Raw genomic sequence first — 14,504 nt, forward strand, 5'->3', positions numbered from 1 at the left:
CTCCTCTGGACCCTCTCCAACAGCTCCCTGTCTTTCTTGTATTGGGAGCCCCAAGACTTGGACGCAGTACTCCAGATGGGGCCTCACAAGGGCAGAGTAGAGAGGGAAATCACCTCCCTGTCCCTGCTGGCCACCCCTCTCATGATGGAGCCCAGGATACCATTTGCTTTCCGAGCTGCAAGAGCACACTGCTGGCTCATTCAGTTTTTCATCCACCAGGACCCCCAGGTCCTTCTCTGCAGGGCTGCTCTCAAGGACTGCTCCTTCCAGTCTGTACATATGCCTGGGATTCCTCCGGCCCAAGTGCAAAACCTTGCACGTTGCTGTGTTGAACCTCATTAGATTCACCCGGGCCCACCTTTCGAGTCTGTTGAGGTCCCTCTGAATGGCATCCCTTCCTTCCACCGTGTCAACAACAGCAACAAATAATCACAAAAATCCAGAATCACACTTTTTTTGCCGCAAGCCGTGACTTTGAGCAAGGAGAGCTGTTCACATCCCCATGCAGAAGCCGGCAGATGGCAGCAGCGTGATACGAATACGAACATGAGGGATGGATTCTCTCCCTCCGGGGTTATTCCTAAATCCATCTGGATGCTTTCGTACGCGACCTGCTATAGGGAAACTGCTTTAGCAAAAGGTTGGATCTCCAGAGGTCCCTTCCAACCCCCGTGATCCTTTAATATCCCCGTGCCATGAGGGTGGGGCTATGAGAAGGAAGGTGGCAGACTCTTTAGCACGGTCTGTTGTGGTAAGACGTGGGGAAATGGCTTCTATCTAAAAGAGGGGACGTTTAGGTTGGATATGAGGAAAATGTTTTTTACAGGAAGGGTAGCAAAGCAGTGGCACGGGTTGCCCAGAGGGGTGGTTAGGTGCCCCATCCCTGCAGACACCCACGGTCGGGCTGGATGAGGCTGTGAGCACTGATGGAGCTGTGGGTGTCCCCGTTCAGTGCAGGGAGTGGGACCAGATGGCCCTGAAGGGTCCCCTCCAATTCAAACCATTCTATGGTTCTGTCATATTAATTACGCATTCTCATCCTTCCTCCAGCTTTCGGTGTGAGCTGGAGCCCTATCCCCAGGTGGGCTCGCTGCAAGCCGTGCTTTCAGCACTTGGAACCTCCCAAATTAAGCGGGGAAAAGAATCCCTGCGCTACGAGAGTACCCCGGAGCGCCTACCGGAACCTCGCCCCGCCCCGTAGTTCCGCCCACTACCGGATATATCCCCGCCATTGGTCCATCCTATTGGCCCTGCCCATTGGTCCCACCCACCGATCTCTCCTATTGGTCCTGCCTAGTGATCCCTCCCATCGGTCCCGCCCATCGGTCCCGCCCATTGGTCCCGCCCTTCTGTTCTGCCCATTAGTCCCGCCCATTGGTCCCGCCCGTTAGTGCCGCCCTCTGCCTCATAGCCCCGCCCTCAGTGTTCCCGCCCCTCGGCCCGGCCCGCCCCTGTCAGCGGTGCGCGCCCTGCATGGAGCCGCACCATGGCGGCGGCGGTGGGAGCGGGAGCGGGCGGGCGGCAGCGGGGGCGCCGCTGAGGGCCGGCAGCCCCGCGGCGGGGTGCTGAGAGGCGGCGGTGGACAGCGCCGGGCCCCCCCCCAACCCCCGCGGCCGCGTCCATTCCCTCCGTCCATGCTCCCGGCCGTCGCGGCCTCGCAGCGGAGCCGTTGGGCGGCGGCGAGAGAGGCGGGGAGAGAGGGAGAGAGCAGCGGGCCCGGCCCCGCGCCCGCAGGTGAGCGGCAGCCGGGGGGGGGGGGATGTTCCACGAGAGGGTCCTTTTTCCCTCCTTCCGTGGCTGTGGTGGACCTCGGCCTCATCGTTCCGGGGTCCTGGGCTCGCTTAAAGGGAGCCCCAAACTTTTTTTTTGAGGGGGGGGGTGAGGGGGGGTCGGTAGCGATAAGTCGAGAGGCGACAGCCTTAAGTTGGGCATTTGGGGGTTGGGTCGGGTTGGGTTGTGGGGATCGTTTCTCCTCCAGAAGGGCTGTGATGCATTGGAATGGGCTGCCCAGGGAGGCAGTGAGCGTCCCCGGAGGTGTTGGAGAAGAGGGGCGGATGGTGCAGTGGTTGGGTCCAGTGATGGGAGAGCTCCGTCCCAACCTTCGTGACCCTACGGGAGGGCCACTCTGTTGCTCTCCTCCCGGCCAATCTTTGCTCATCTCTCCCCTCCGATGCCATCGAGAACGGAGAACGTAACAAGAAGGAAGGCAGGCTTTTTAATTATTATCATCGATGTCTTTTCCTCCCGCTAAATACGGAGCAATGCTGAGATCCGAGGGCATCCCAGCCCTGTGTCTGTATGAGGGAAAATGAGAGCTGCGAGGTTCCAGCTGGGCCATTTCGTAAGGAGGAGGGATGGGGTTCTGAGAGCCTCAGGAATTTACTCGGGGCGTTTGCAGAGTGCTCTCTGTGCAGCTCAAATATTACTCATCCTCTCTGTGCCCGTGGCTGGTGGGAAACTCGCTGTGTGCCCTGGAAAGGTTTGGGGATTTGCTTTCTAGACCGGCTGGAAAAGAAATGGGCGTTGCTGTGCTCTGTCCTTTGAGGTGAGGGTATCCTGGGGGAGGTTCTGGGGGGTGTTCCAGAGCTTCTGCTCGGTGTTAGTTAGAGAAAAGAGATGTTTCCAGGGACACCGCTGTCCTGGCATTGATCTGCCTGTATTGTTTTCGAGCTAATAGGATACATGGCTCTGCTTTTCTGAAATGTCACCCTCACATAACTGATGCTTTGTGCAGCTCCGTGCTGTTGGGTCATGTCCAACGTTAACATCCTCATGGAAGAGCGTCCTGAAATCCTTCTCTCCATGTCTCTGCTGTCTGTTCCTCTCAGACCCTCTTTGCTGGGGGATTTTGGGGGCTTAGCTCTGCAGCAGAAGGGGGATCCCAGGTCAGCAGGACGGTGTGCATGGAGTGAGCTATGTCAGCCACTTTGCTTTGCATGCAAAGTGTTGGGCGATGGCTGTGCAGCGTGCGTGGGAGCTGCAGGGTTTTGTATGCTGCTCGTCTCCCAGATAGGTTTGAAACCCCACGGAGTCACTATGGAATCGCTACAATTCAATGCAGTGCTGGGCAGAATACCTTTATTTTTCTATTTTTCTCCCCATGGTAACACTTTGTTCATGCTTTCTGGCCAGAACGCAGTGCCTGTATGCTTCGGCAGAGCCGCAGTTAGTAAAGCAGATGCACCAGCTCCTGGCTGACACCTCCGTGTTGGTGCTGGATGGGAGGGAGGTTGGCCTTTATGGCCATTTTCTGGTCTCATTCACAAATCGGGTTTTCCTCTTAAAATAAGCCAAATGCCTCTCTTTCCTGTTGCGGTGGAAATCATTTGAATGTGACCAGGTACACAAGCATCTCGGAAGCCTGCGGACAGGAAGAAGCACTAGAGCTAAGAGGTAGGAAATGTCTGTGTTTATGGCAGGGGGCTGATTCATCTCTCTGCTCTTAACTCCTTCCCTGCTGCCAGGCTGTTTTTGGGGCCATCCCATTTCATTGCGAGGCTCAGGGAATATCACCAGATACCAGCCTTGTTCTCTAATTGGGTCACAAAATATTTCTGCTGCCTTACGCTGGGGTTTGTGTGTTGGATTTATGTGGTTAGGGATGGAAAGGGGATTGCATGCTGTGAGCATTCCATACCTGAGCTGGATAACCAGAACATCGGCAGCCACATTAGGAAGGATTAATATTTAATATATGGGGTATGTGCCATTGTGTTTAATCACTTTATGCAGGGATTAGGAAGAGATTTCCTGATAAGTAAACGGTTCTCTGGCTGTCTGGAGTGATTTCTTGCATCTTCCTCAGGAACAGCTGCTCCCAGGTATTGCAAGCGCCTGGTCTGAACCAGCTGTGCTTTCTATTTCTCTGACAGAGAATGGCTGTCTTTCCAAGTCTTTTCCTTGCAATAAAGCCACTGAAAACCCTCTTTTGAGACACAGCATGTGCTGTGTCACACATCTGCTCAGCCATCACTCTCGAGGTTGCGCATCCTTATTATTCCCTGGGCAGCTTCTTTCACAGAATCATAGAATGGCCTGGGTTGAAAAGGACCACAATGATCATCTAGTTCCAACCCCCCTGCTATGTGCAGGGTTGCCAATCACCAGACCAGGCTGCCCAGAGCCACATCCAGCCTGGCCTTGAATGCCTCCAGGGATGGGGCATCCACAGCCTCCTTGGGCAACATGTTCAGTGCGTCACCACCCTCTGAATGAAAAACTTCCTTCTCATATCTAATCTAAACCTCTCCCGTCTCAGTTTAAAACCATTCCCTCTTGTCCTATCACTATCAACCCTCGTAAACAGCCGTTTCCCCTCCTGTTTATATGCTCCCTTTAAGTACTGGAAGGCCACAATGAGGTCTCTCTCAGACACCTTGCATTTCACCTGTGCACCCAGTGTGCTCCTGGATGCCTTGGTGAAGACAGTATGTCCCATACTGAATATCATATGGGTTGTTTGGTTAGATATTTATTTTTGGCAGCAGGGTATTTTTTGGTGCTTTGTAGCCCAGCTGCAGTGGGACTGCCTCTCTGGTTTGCTGAAGAAGCACAGAATCCTTAAGGTCAGAAAAGACCTCCAAGATCATCATCCCCAACCCATCCCCACCATGCCCACTGACTGTGTCACATCTCCATGATTCGTGAACACCTCCAGGGATGGTGACCCCTCCACCTCCCTGGGCAGCTGTGCCACTGCATCACCACTCTTTAGGAGCAGAAATATTTCCTAATACCCAGCCTGAACCTCCCGTGTTGCAACTTTAGGCCATTACCTCTTGTCCAAGCCAGGATGCCATCGGCCTTCTTGGCCACCTGAGCACACTGCTGGCTCATCATGCTCAGCATCAGCACCAACAGATCCTTTTCCTCCATACAGGTTCCCAGCTGCTCTGCTTCACTTCTGTAGCACTGGATGGGGTCGTTGTGACTGCGCACCCCGCTTGGGAACGTGGCCACGTGTCAGAGCAATCACAGTGGTGCTGATGGTGCTAAGCCCAGTGTGGGCAACTCCAAATCTGTGCCTGTCTCTGGAGGCATGCCTGCTTGCTGGTGTGTGCTGAGCAGCGTGCCGGTTTTGCTGCGGCACAGTCTGTGTTTATGTTGAGCACCGAGAGCTGGCTGTGAATGAATGAGCTGCGTTTGTGGCTTTGGAGCTGTGGCAGCAACCAGAGCGTGATCACAGAAACCCACGTGGCGAGGATGGCCTGTAATCCCTGCCCTGACCTAAAGCTGTGATCAGTGGCCATCAGCTCTGCTTCTGCCCTCGTTACACATAGGAGACCTCTGTGTTTACTGTGGCTGCAGTTTTGATAGCAAAACTCGAAAATAGCGAGTGTGGGTGGGTTGGGTGTCAGTGTAGGAAGCCCCGGTGGTTACTGTAACAAACACTGAGGTTGGCCACCTGCTAAAAGGGGTGGTTGGGACAGCTTGTTTCCACCCTGTCTGGCTGGAATGCCCTTTTTATTCTGTGTGCAGACAGATTGCTTCCTTAAGCATCAAGTCCTTTCTATTCCAGGATAATTTGTTGTCCTAATTTCCTCCTGTTGAAGCAGCTCCATTTTGTGCACTGTAATTAATGTTAATTTGGGCCCGAGATGGAACACAAGTGTTCTGCAGCTTCAGAAGCGTTGACGAGAGCATAACCTCTGCCTCCTGCATGAGTCAGGTTGTACCACGCCATCTCCTGCAACTCTAAAGCAAAATTAGATCCTGTATGTAAGACCAAAGGCAAACACTGCAGGTGGGAGGGAGCAGGAGGTGGAGCTGAGGGCATATGTGGGGAGGGAGAACCACGTTCCTGTGTCTTCTGGTTAGACAGCCCTGATCTCTTTTCTTTTGCTTGCCAAATTCCTTCCCCTGAAATTTGCCTGTGTTTGACAAGGGAGGTGCAGGCATCCTTCCTGGTTTCTACTGTGTTGACCCACGAAGCACAAGATGAATAACACCACTCTGTGCTGGTAGGTTCATTGTTCCCACTGCAGGTAGTGAGTGCAGAGCCTCATCCTGCTTCTCTGGTTGGAATGGGAGGTGCCTAAGAACCCCAGTAGACATGGGATGTGCTGCAACTGAAATCACAGAACCACAGTATGGTTGGGTTGGAAGGCACTTTAAAGCCCACCCAACCCCTGCTATGGGCTGGTTGCCCCCCACGAGATCCACAGCCTTGGGCATCTCCAGGGATGGGGCACCTACAGCTGTCTGGGCAGCAGTGCCAGGGCCTGACTGTCCTCTGAGTGAAATATTTCCCCCTAACATCTAATTTAAATTTCCATCTTTTAGTTTGAATGGGTACTGAGTAGCGTTAAGACCCATGTCCATAACTTGGGGGTCTGAAACATTTGCCACTCTAACACCCTCTTATCGATTTACCTTGGAGGCCAGATTGGAGAGGTGTCGAGGAGCTGTGGCAGCACACCAGTCTCAAAAGGAGAATTTGACATGTTCAAGCTTGTGCGCTCTGTGTATCCACGTGAAGTAATAGGTGACAGGAAGCCTTGGTCCAGGTATGAGCAGTGAATCAATCAGCACTGGGTTGTGCTGCAGCTGAGAGTGCCTCCTCTTTTTGGTGGCTGCCTTCCCATATCACGCCTGCTGTTTCGAAACAGTCTCTCAGAGTCAAGACTGTCGGGATGATCTCAAGCCCAGGGGTTTAGCTCAGTCTGGTCTCCACCCCACCGGCAGTGACCTTGCCCTGGGGCCAGCTGAGGTTCCTGGGGCATGTGGCTCAGCTGCAAGAGGTCAGAGGTCTCTGGGGTTTTGCCCATATGCCCGCCCTCAGTGAGTGCTTGTGCAAGAAATTGGGGTTTCCTGACTACAGGTAATGTGGAGAGGGTTCCCTAGACTTGTATCAAGCATCCCCAGCATCCAGTTTTTCTTCTTTCTTTGCTCTTTGCAGCATGCAACCTGGTGTATGTACCCAGTCTCGTCTTTACCTTTGTGGGAAAAGCAGTGATCAGTGGTGATGTGTATGGGCTGGGCTGGAAGGAATGTGGGTAGCTTTGGGGCTTTTGGGGATATTGCTGCCTTTAGGAACACTGATAACAGCTGCAGTTCCGTGATGGGGCTGTGTGATGAGCCTTACAGTGCTTGCAAAGGGATCCTCTGGGTTTGTGTGGGGTCCATCCCTTGCTTGAGATCCTGCTGTTCAGAGTCAGTGTCTTGATTTGTATTCTGGGAATTTCAAACACTTCATTCACAAATTGCAGCTGGCTGAGGGGTGCTATTACTAATTTGTGTTAGTAAATTACGTCATAGTTCATGTTAGAGAGCTTTCTGCAGCCAGGAAATCTGTTCCTGGCCTCGACATGCATTACACTAGCCTGAAGTCCTGCTATTAATCACAGCAATGGCTTGCACGTTGCCAGGCATCTCTTAGCTCACCCTCTGAAACAGCAATCTTGTCTTTGTGGGCTTTCTGATAAGCAATATTGTGATAACTGATGATGTGACCCAAGGAGAAGTGGGGAAGGTTTTCAGTTTACTCAGCCCTAGATCTGTGGAGAAGGTAGAGGAAGGAGTGACATACCCAAGTAATGTCCCCGCTGCAACTTTGCATCCACCTCCTGGAAGGTGCTAACACTACAAACACCAAGCCTGAATGATGAATGCGAGACGAATAGAAATGAGTTGGGAATGAATAATATATTGGAAAGCACGGATAATCCTCAAGATTTTCTCTTGAGGGGACGTTAAACCTATTTAGTTACAGACAGAGAGATGTTTTTAATCCCAGTCGCCGTGTAGAATTTGCATTTTCATTCAGATGGCAGGTTGGGAATGAGGCAGGAGCCTTGGCTCAGTGGTGGGGGCTTGTTTTTAGGCACCAGTAGCTGGAAAACAGTTGATGAGCTTTGGTTTCTGAGGTTAAATTATTTCCTAAGGTTATGTAGGAGAGAAATGGGAAGACTGTTTTCACATTCTGCATTGTTTTACTTTGAAGTTTTGTGCATAGTTTTACTGCATTCTGATTTTGATCCTCTCAGACTTCCAGCATCCTTCTATAGGACAGTGGATCTGTGTATTCCTGTTGGTTTTTCCATTGGTTTAACCTTAGGAGGTACGTTTTTGTGTGTAGATTGCTGTGTGATGTGTGATTTTAGTTCTTTGCTGGACTCTGCGCAGGGTAACAAACTCCTCTAGGGTAGGCAGTACACAATTCCTGTGGTGTTATGAAAAAACCCTTTACGCAGCACTGCTTGTTCATACAGATGTTAAACCAACTCATCTAGCATTGTTTTCATAGCTGGCTTTGTCTACAGTAGCTACATGCAGGTATTTTTTTTCTGACACAGCCACTATGGCTGGCTGACATACGTGGGCAGTTTGGGATGAATCTCTGCTCTCTGCAGACATGTACAAGAAAAGGAAGACCATCCTGCCTCATGTCTTACAGCATGGCTGAGGGAGGTATGGGATGGGCAGCTTGCAGCCTTGTTTGCCCACACAGCCCAATCTCTAAGAGCATCTCCTCCTGCTCGTCTCTCTGGTTGTTGAAGCAGCATAGCTGTCCTGTAGAATCATAGGATGACTTAGCTTGGAAGGGATCACAGAAGTCATCTAGTTCTAACCATCCTGCTGTGGACAGGGCTGCCAACCACCAGATCAGGCTGCCCAGGGCTCCACCCAACCTGGTCTTGAACACCTTCAAGGATGGGGCATCCACCGCTTCACTGGGCAGCCTGTGCCAGGGCCTCACCATCCCCTATTTGGTTGGAGGCTGATAAACTTGATGGCTGCATGAATGCTTTCCATCCTGGTTCAAAGAGTGTATTACTATGGTTGGAAGGTGTCAAGAAATGGTTAATAATCCTACATGGTGCTCTCTTTGTGCAGGAATCTACGGCTAAGGTTAAAAAGCAGAGAGCTCCTCTGAAGGGATATACCTCAGCTTGATCTTGAGCTGCTTGGAATGAGTTTATTGTTTCAAAGAGTGGATTTGGAACAGTTTGGTTCTCACCTTTTGATGGTTTGATTCACTTTGGGAGAGAATCCTTAAAATCAGGTTTTATAGAATTTCAGGTTGCTTTGTTAATGTGCTATGCAGTGCAGCTCCCCCAACAATTGCTGACATGAGGTATGCTGTGCTGTGTGTACTGGGAACTTAATGCAGCCCAGCTGGTCAAGGAACACGATGTAGAACAGATTTAATGGAGCTGGTTGGTGGAATCTTGTCAGCCAAAATGCCATCCTCTTGTATTGGAAATGTATTGCTGGACCACTGAGATAGCCTCGTTATATTTTGTATTGGAAATTTGCTTGCTCTGCTGTTTCTTTAAGGTAATGCAGCTTCAGAACTGCAAGTAATTAATGAAAAACATGGACATTACCCAAGAATCAGCTTTAATTGATACATGGAGGTCTTTTCCCCATTTGCATCCAACATAGAAAGATCTTCTCAGGGTAACTGCGCCATGCCAGTGGTGGCTGTGCTCGGTTCCATCCTACAGGTGACACTGCCCATGTCACTTCAGCCTCTGTTAGCACCCTCACTGAAGCTGTCCCCAGAGACCCTGCACATAGCAGGGGGGGTTGAAACTAGATGATCATTGTGGTCCTTTTCAACCCAAACCATTCTGTGATTCTATGAGCTGTCCAGCCTGCTGAAGGAACGGGAGCTGCTCCCCATTGAGCTTTGTCTGAAATAACAGGACTGGAGCATTCTTGCCTCTTTATCTCCCTTCTCCAGCATCTCCAATGGCACGAACCCACAGAATCACAAATCTTCCTCCCAGGAAGATGCGCTTTGGCTGTGACAACATTAAGAGGTTTTTCCCCTGTCCTTTGATCCTATGGACTGGCTGCCATCCTTGGGATGCGGGTAGTGCTGACAGCATGCCAGAACTTGTGTGATTCCAGAGAAACAGGCTGGGCAATTGCTTTGTGTGAGTTGGAGAATAGGGGCACGGTTTCAGACTAAAAGAGGGGAGATTTAGATTGGATATAAGAAAAAAGTTTTTTTAGATAAGGGTGGTGAAGCATTGGAACAGGTTGTCTTCCTCAGACTGCAACACATGCTCGTCACTTGGGCTTAGACTGCCAACTCGTATCTCTCCATTCTAAGAGCTGCCCATCAATTCCTTTTGTCCAAGGTAAGATGGTTTTTCAGGTACCTGTCTAATGAGTCTTTTGGGGACCTTTCAGAGCTCTTCAGCGTTCTTCTGCCAGCTCTCATGCTTACCCTACAGCCCTGGTTTTTCTGTTGTCATTTCATGTGCGGTTACAAATGACCTCATCAGACTCTAGTGTTGGGTGTTACATTGGAATCAATTTTCTCATTGCTGATAGCTGTACTTCAACTGTTTTTGTAAGCTGGGACCTAGCACTGCTTTGAAGAAAGCAGTACACTGAATTAAATGTTCCAAAGCTTATGAAGAATTTGAACTATCTGAACTGCATTCTCCCTTTGAACATTCTCAAAGTTGCTTGTGTGCTGGACATGACACCAAACACCATCTCTGTGCTGATCCTGTCTGTAGAAGCATTTGGCAGAAGGGAGAGGCCTGGTGAAAATCGGAAAGCAATGGCATGGAAGAGAAGAAAAGAGCCACTTGAATGCATTTCTGAGCGCTGGTTTGGTCTGTCCTAATTTGGACCTAGCTTAGAAATTCCTGGTTTTGGATCGTCTCCTTCCCTCTTTGCTCCAGCTGCCAAACCCTTTCTCCTCACCGTGTCTTGAACTCCAGGTTTGCAAATGGGACCACTGAAGATGCTGTGGATCCATATTCATCCATTTTTACCTTCCGGCTCTGAGCTGTTCTTGGATCCTGCCTCTCCATTAAGTTCTTGAGCATGTGTCCATGGCCAAGAGCCAAAAGATGATCTTGTAATGAGGTACTTACAGACAGAAAGTTTGGCAGTACCCATCTGGCCCTTTCTTTGTCCATTCTCCTTTACTTTCAAGAACCTATTCCATAAATTGTGTTCACAAACATCACGCTTGTGTTGAGCACTTGCTCACTTAATTCTTCTACTTGCAGTTTTCCTCTGAGCAGTGTTGTTTCTTAGCACCTTCAAGAGCAAAGGTGCCTAGTTGTCAAGTCTTCCCTGATGTCAAACAGAAGAGCTGAAAATCCTTAATATTCCCTTCTTTGAGCTCTCTTCCATGAACTCTCCTGCCCTTGCCATTGTGCTCCCATTTATTGATGCCTGCCTTGTTTACAGGCTTTTGTGCCCAGGAAGGTGCTGCAGTGAGTATTCTTGCTGGGTCATACCAGTCTGCTTGCTGTCTGGGGAGGGAAAGATGCGAAATTAGAAATGAATTTGTGCTTCCCTGGTTGCTGGAGTGCTGGCTTTTGAAATACACTAAGCCTCACATCTCTTCCTTGGAGAAGATGTCTAATGCTTAACGACGCTGCTGCTTCCCACTTGAGCCGCCTAATGCTTGATATGAAAGAGATTTACTTATTCTGAAGTGGGGCTCATTCAGTTCCATTTGTATAATGGGCAGCTGAAAAAGCAACACTTCTCCTTTTTTTTTCCTAGCAGACAACATACTGCGGAGGATTCATTATTAATAATAAGATGCTAAACCTTGTCATCCTTGAAGGCCAGACGTGGCTGATTTCAGTGATTTACTCCTGTGCTATGACCTCCTCTTGCCACCAGCTGAGCCTATTTCACCGTTGATATTTGTGCTTAACATTTGCACTTTCTTCTTAATAACTGGGGATCAAGCCCTGTCTCATCAGAGTCAGGTGTTCTCCTCTTTTGAAATGGAGAAGGGGCTTAGTGGAGTTCAGGCACACCATCTCTGCTTCATTAGTTCTCAGGGGAGCAGGCAGTGCTATTGCACTACTGTCAAGAGGAAATTAAGGTGTGTAAAGAGCTGATAAGCTGTCACGTGGCAGAGGTGAGCTGGAGTAAGATTGAGGCATTCTTGGTTTGGAAAGATTGCTTTATTGTTCCATCCAACCTGAACGTGTTGGACCACATCTGGCACAGGGTGGGACAGCCTGGGCATGGGGAGATGGGGAAGGGAGCTCTCCTGGTTGCGTCCTTTGGTCTTTGGATATCCAGTGTGAAGGGACTCTGAGTGAGCTGCAGCAGAACGTGACCCTGATGGGTGCCCCGACTGCCTGACTTTCTGTCCTTTTGGTAGAAAATGTGGAAACCAGATGTGACCCAACAATGCTGTCTTGTTTAACTGTTTAGATCCAGATGTTTCCAGCTTGTTGTGGTAATTTGCACTTATGGTTATCCAAGAGCTAAATCTTGCAAGATGCTTACAGCCTTCGTATCCAGGAAGAGGAGTTGAAGCTGCTTTAAATTTAATCTTCTGTTCCATGACTTTCCTCAGTCAAACATCTCTTGCATCCACTTGAGCAAGAAGTTCTGCATCCAAAGGGGACATGAGTCTAAAAATCTCCTTCATGTAGTTAAGATTTTACTTCACTAACTGGATGAGAAGATTGAAAAGCAAGAGGAAGAAGTCTGTTTTAAAAGTAGTGAGCATTTCAGGGTAAGTACTTCTCAAGGGCCTTGCATCATGTGCTTTTTAAGACCACATGGATGGCTTTCTGTAAGGGATGCTTTTCCCTAGAGGCTGCACATGCCTTTCCTGCATTTTATTGGCGTGTGAACACTGAGCTCTGAAAGACTTGTATTAATTTTTCTAACTCCATTTGAAAAGCAAGCTGTTCTTCCAGCCTCTTGCAGAATCTATGTGACAGGAGATGGTGCAGTCAGGCTGCCCTGATAATTGCATTTTTAATGTGAAAGACAGAACAGAGCTTAAGATTCTCATCCTTGACAGGCTCTGCAGGGACGAAAGGTAGTTAAAAAGCAAAACCAAAAAAAAAAAAAAAAAGCAAAAAACCCACATTACTTTTGACATTTGAAATTGGTCTGGGCAGAACATTAGGAAACAACATACTCTAGGGGACAGGATGATCTAATACATCTGACTTTAAAGAAACAAGCTCCCGTGGAAACTTGTTTCTGTGCCTATTCCAAAGCACTGGCTGCTGCCCTGGTTGCCCCCCCCCCGTACCAGCACAGAATAGTCACCCAGTTCTGGTTAAACTTCTCTTGTACCTGTGTGCATTGTCATACAGTAGAAGCTTATCTGGCATTAACTGTATCCTCCCTGCCTCTTGAGTCTTTAACATTGCTGAAAGATTTGCTTTCATTAAATCCACCTGTAGCAATGAAGCCCTGCATCTTCCTGACCTGAGAAAAACCAAAGAACTGCCATCTCAAGCAGACTGAGTTGTGTTGGCATTTGAGTTTTTAACTGGGATAAATGACTCAGCCTGTCTGTGAGCACATCAGAGCTATCAGCAACATTGGTCAATGGTTTTGTCTTGTTCTGGAGGCCTGTGAGTGACCATAGAAATTACCCCTGCCTCTTTCCTAATGCTTGTTATGAAGTGGGTATTTCCAGCTTGCAGAACTATGGAGAAAGAGGGAAAAGTGCTCTGCTAGGCTGTACAAGTTTGAGGGGCAAGTTTTCTGTTCCCTATGCTCTTGGTGAGCTATCCGCAAATGTTAAGTTGGGGATTGGAGCTCGATGATCATTGAGGTCCCTTCCAACCCAAGCCATTCTATGATTCTAAGTCTCAGAACTTCTAGATGTAAAACCTCTCAACGAGTAGGAATGGGACATGGCAATCTTCTTGCTCTTGCCATTTTTCAGGGGGGGCATGGATGGTTCTTTTATACAGTACTTGCCATTTACTGAACTTATTTATGTGTGTTTCTCGTGGCACGCCTGGATCGCAGCACACTTGCTGTAATCGTGATGTTAAGCTGACTGCACCTCCTCCTGACCTCTTTTCCATTTCCTTTCAAGTTGCAGAGCAGCTTAATTGTGTTGCTGCTGATGCTTGGTGTTCTCCATCTCACATCTTGTCCTTGCATCCTCCACCAACCTGTGCCTCAATGGGGTGTCCTGCTTCCTCGGTTTTGTTACTCACCTTTTCCTTTTTGTTGAGAGGGCACAGGATCATAAAATCATAGGGCATGTGTTTATGGGAGTGTCTGGGTGCTTCGTACTGGTGGGACTACGTGCTTTGTGTCTTCTCTGCCATTCATTTCCAGGTGGAGCACTGGGAAGACACAGAGATGAAGTCCTTGTCTAAAAATGACCTTCAGGAGTTGTAACTCTAAGTGCTGACCATGGGGAGGTACAGCTACTCCAAAAATAAATCATTATAAATCATCCTTTACTCCAGCACTTCATTTGAGTTGATTGCAAAGTCAGTTAAAGTGCGACAGAGTAAATAATGTCAACATTTATGAGGTTATGGCCCTGCAGGAGGATAAACACTTATCTAGGGCCGTGGAGAGCAGCTGTCTGTGTTAAGAGTTATGGCAAACTCAGAAATATTGTGTTTGTAGGCTTTGGGGGACCATCCTTTGCATAGGACAATGGTATCTTCAGTTGTTCATCCCTTCTTCCTATAAGAACATAAGGATTTGTGGTGATGCCACAGGGGAACATATGTGCCCGGGTGCTGAAGGCACGCCGTCAGCTTGTCAGCATGCGCAAATATCCGTATGGA

General features: G+C 49.1%; 1 protein-coding gene across 3 annotated transcripts in view; it reads left to right on the forward strand.

Annotated features, from left to right (window-relative positions):
• The first annotated feature begins 1,449 nt into the window (after positions 1-1,449).
• Positions 1,450-14,504, forward strand: part of PTPRA (protein tyrosine phosphatase, receptor type A) — a 98,014-nt gene continuing 84,959 nt past the window's right edge. For 2 of the 3 annotated variants that reach the window (XM_046939922.1, XM_015286026.4), the window contains exon 1: positions 1,450-1,734. The gene's annotated coding sequence lies outside the window, so the exon portion shown is untranslated. The remainder of the gene's footprint in view (positions 1,735-14,504) is intronic. The other variant, NM_205154.4, reaches the window with a different exon arrangement.

This window comes from Gallus gallus, chromosome 4 (assembly GCF_016699485.2).
Source record: "Gallus gallus isolate bGalGal1 chromosome 4, bGalGal1.mat.broiler.GRCg7b, whole genome shotgun sequence".
NCBI classification, from domain to species: domain Eukaryota; kingdom Metazoa; phylum Chordata; class Aves; order Galliformes; family Phasianidae; genus Gallus; species Gallus gallus.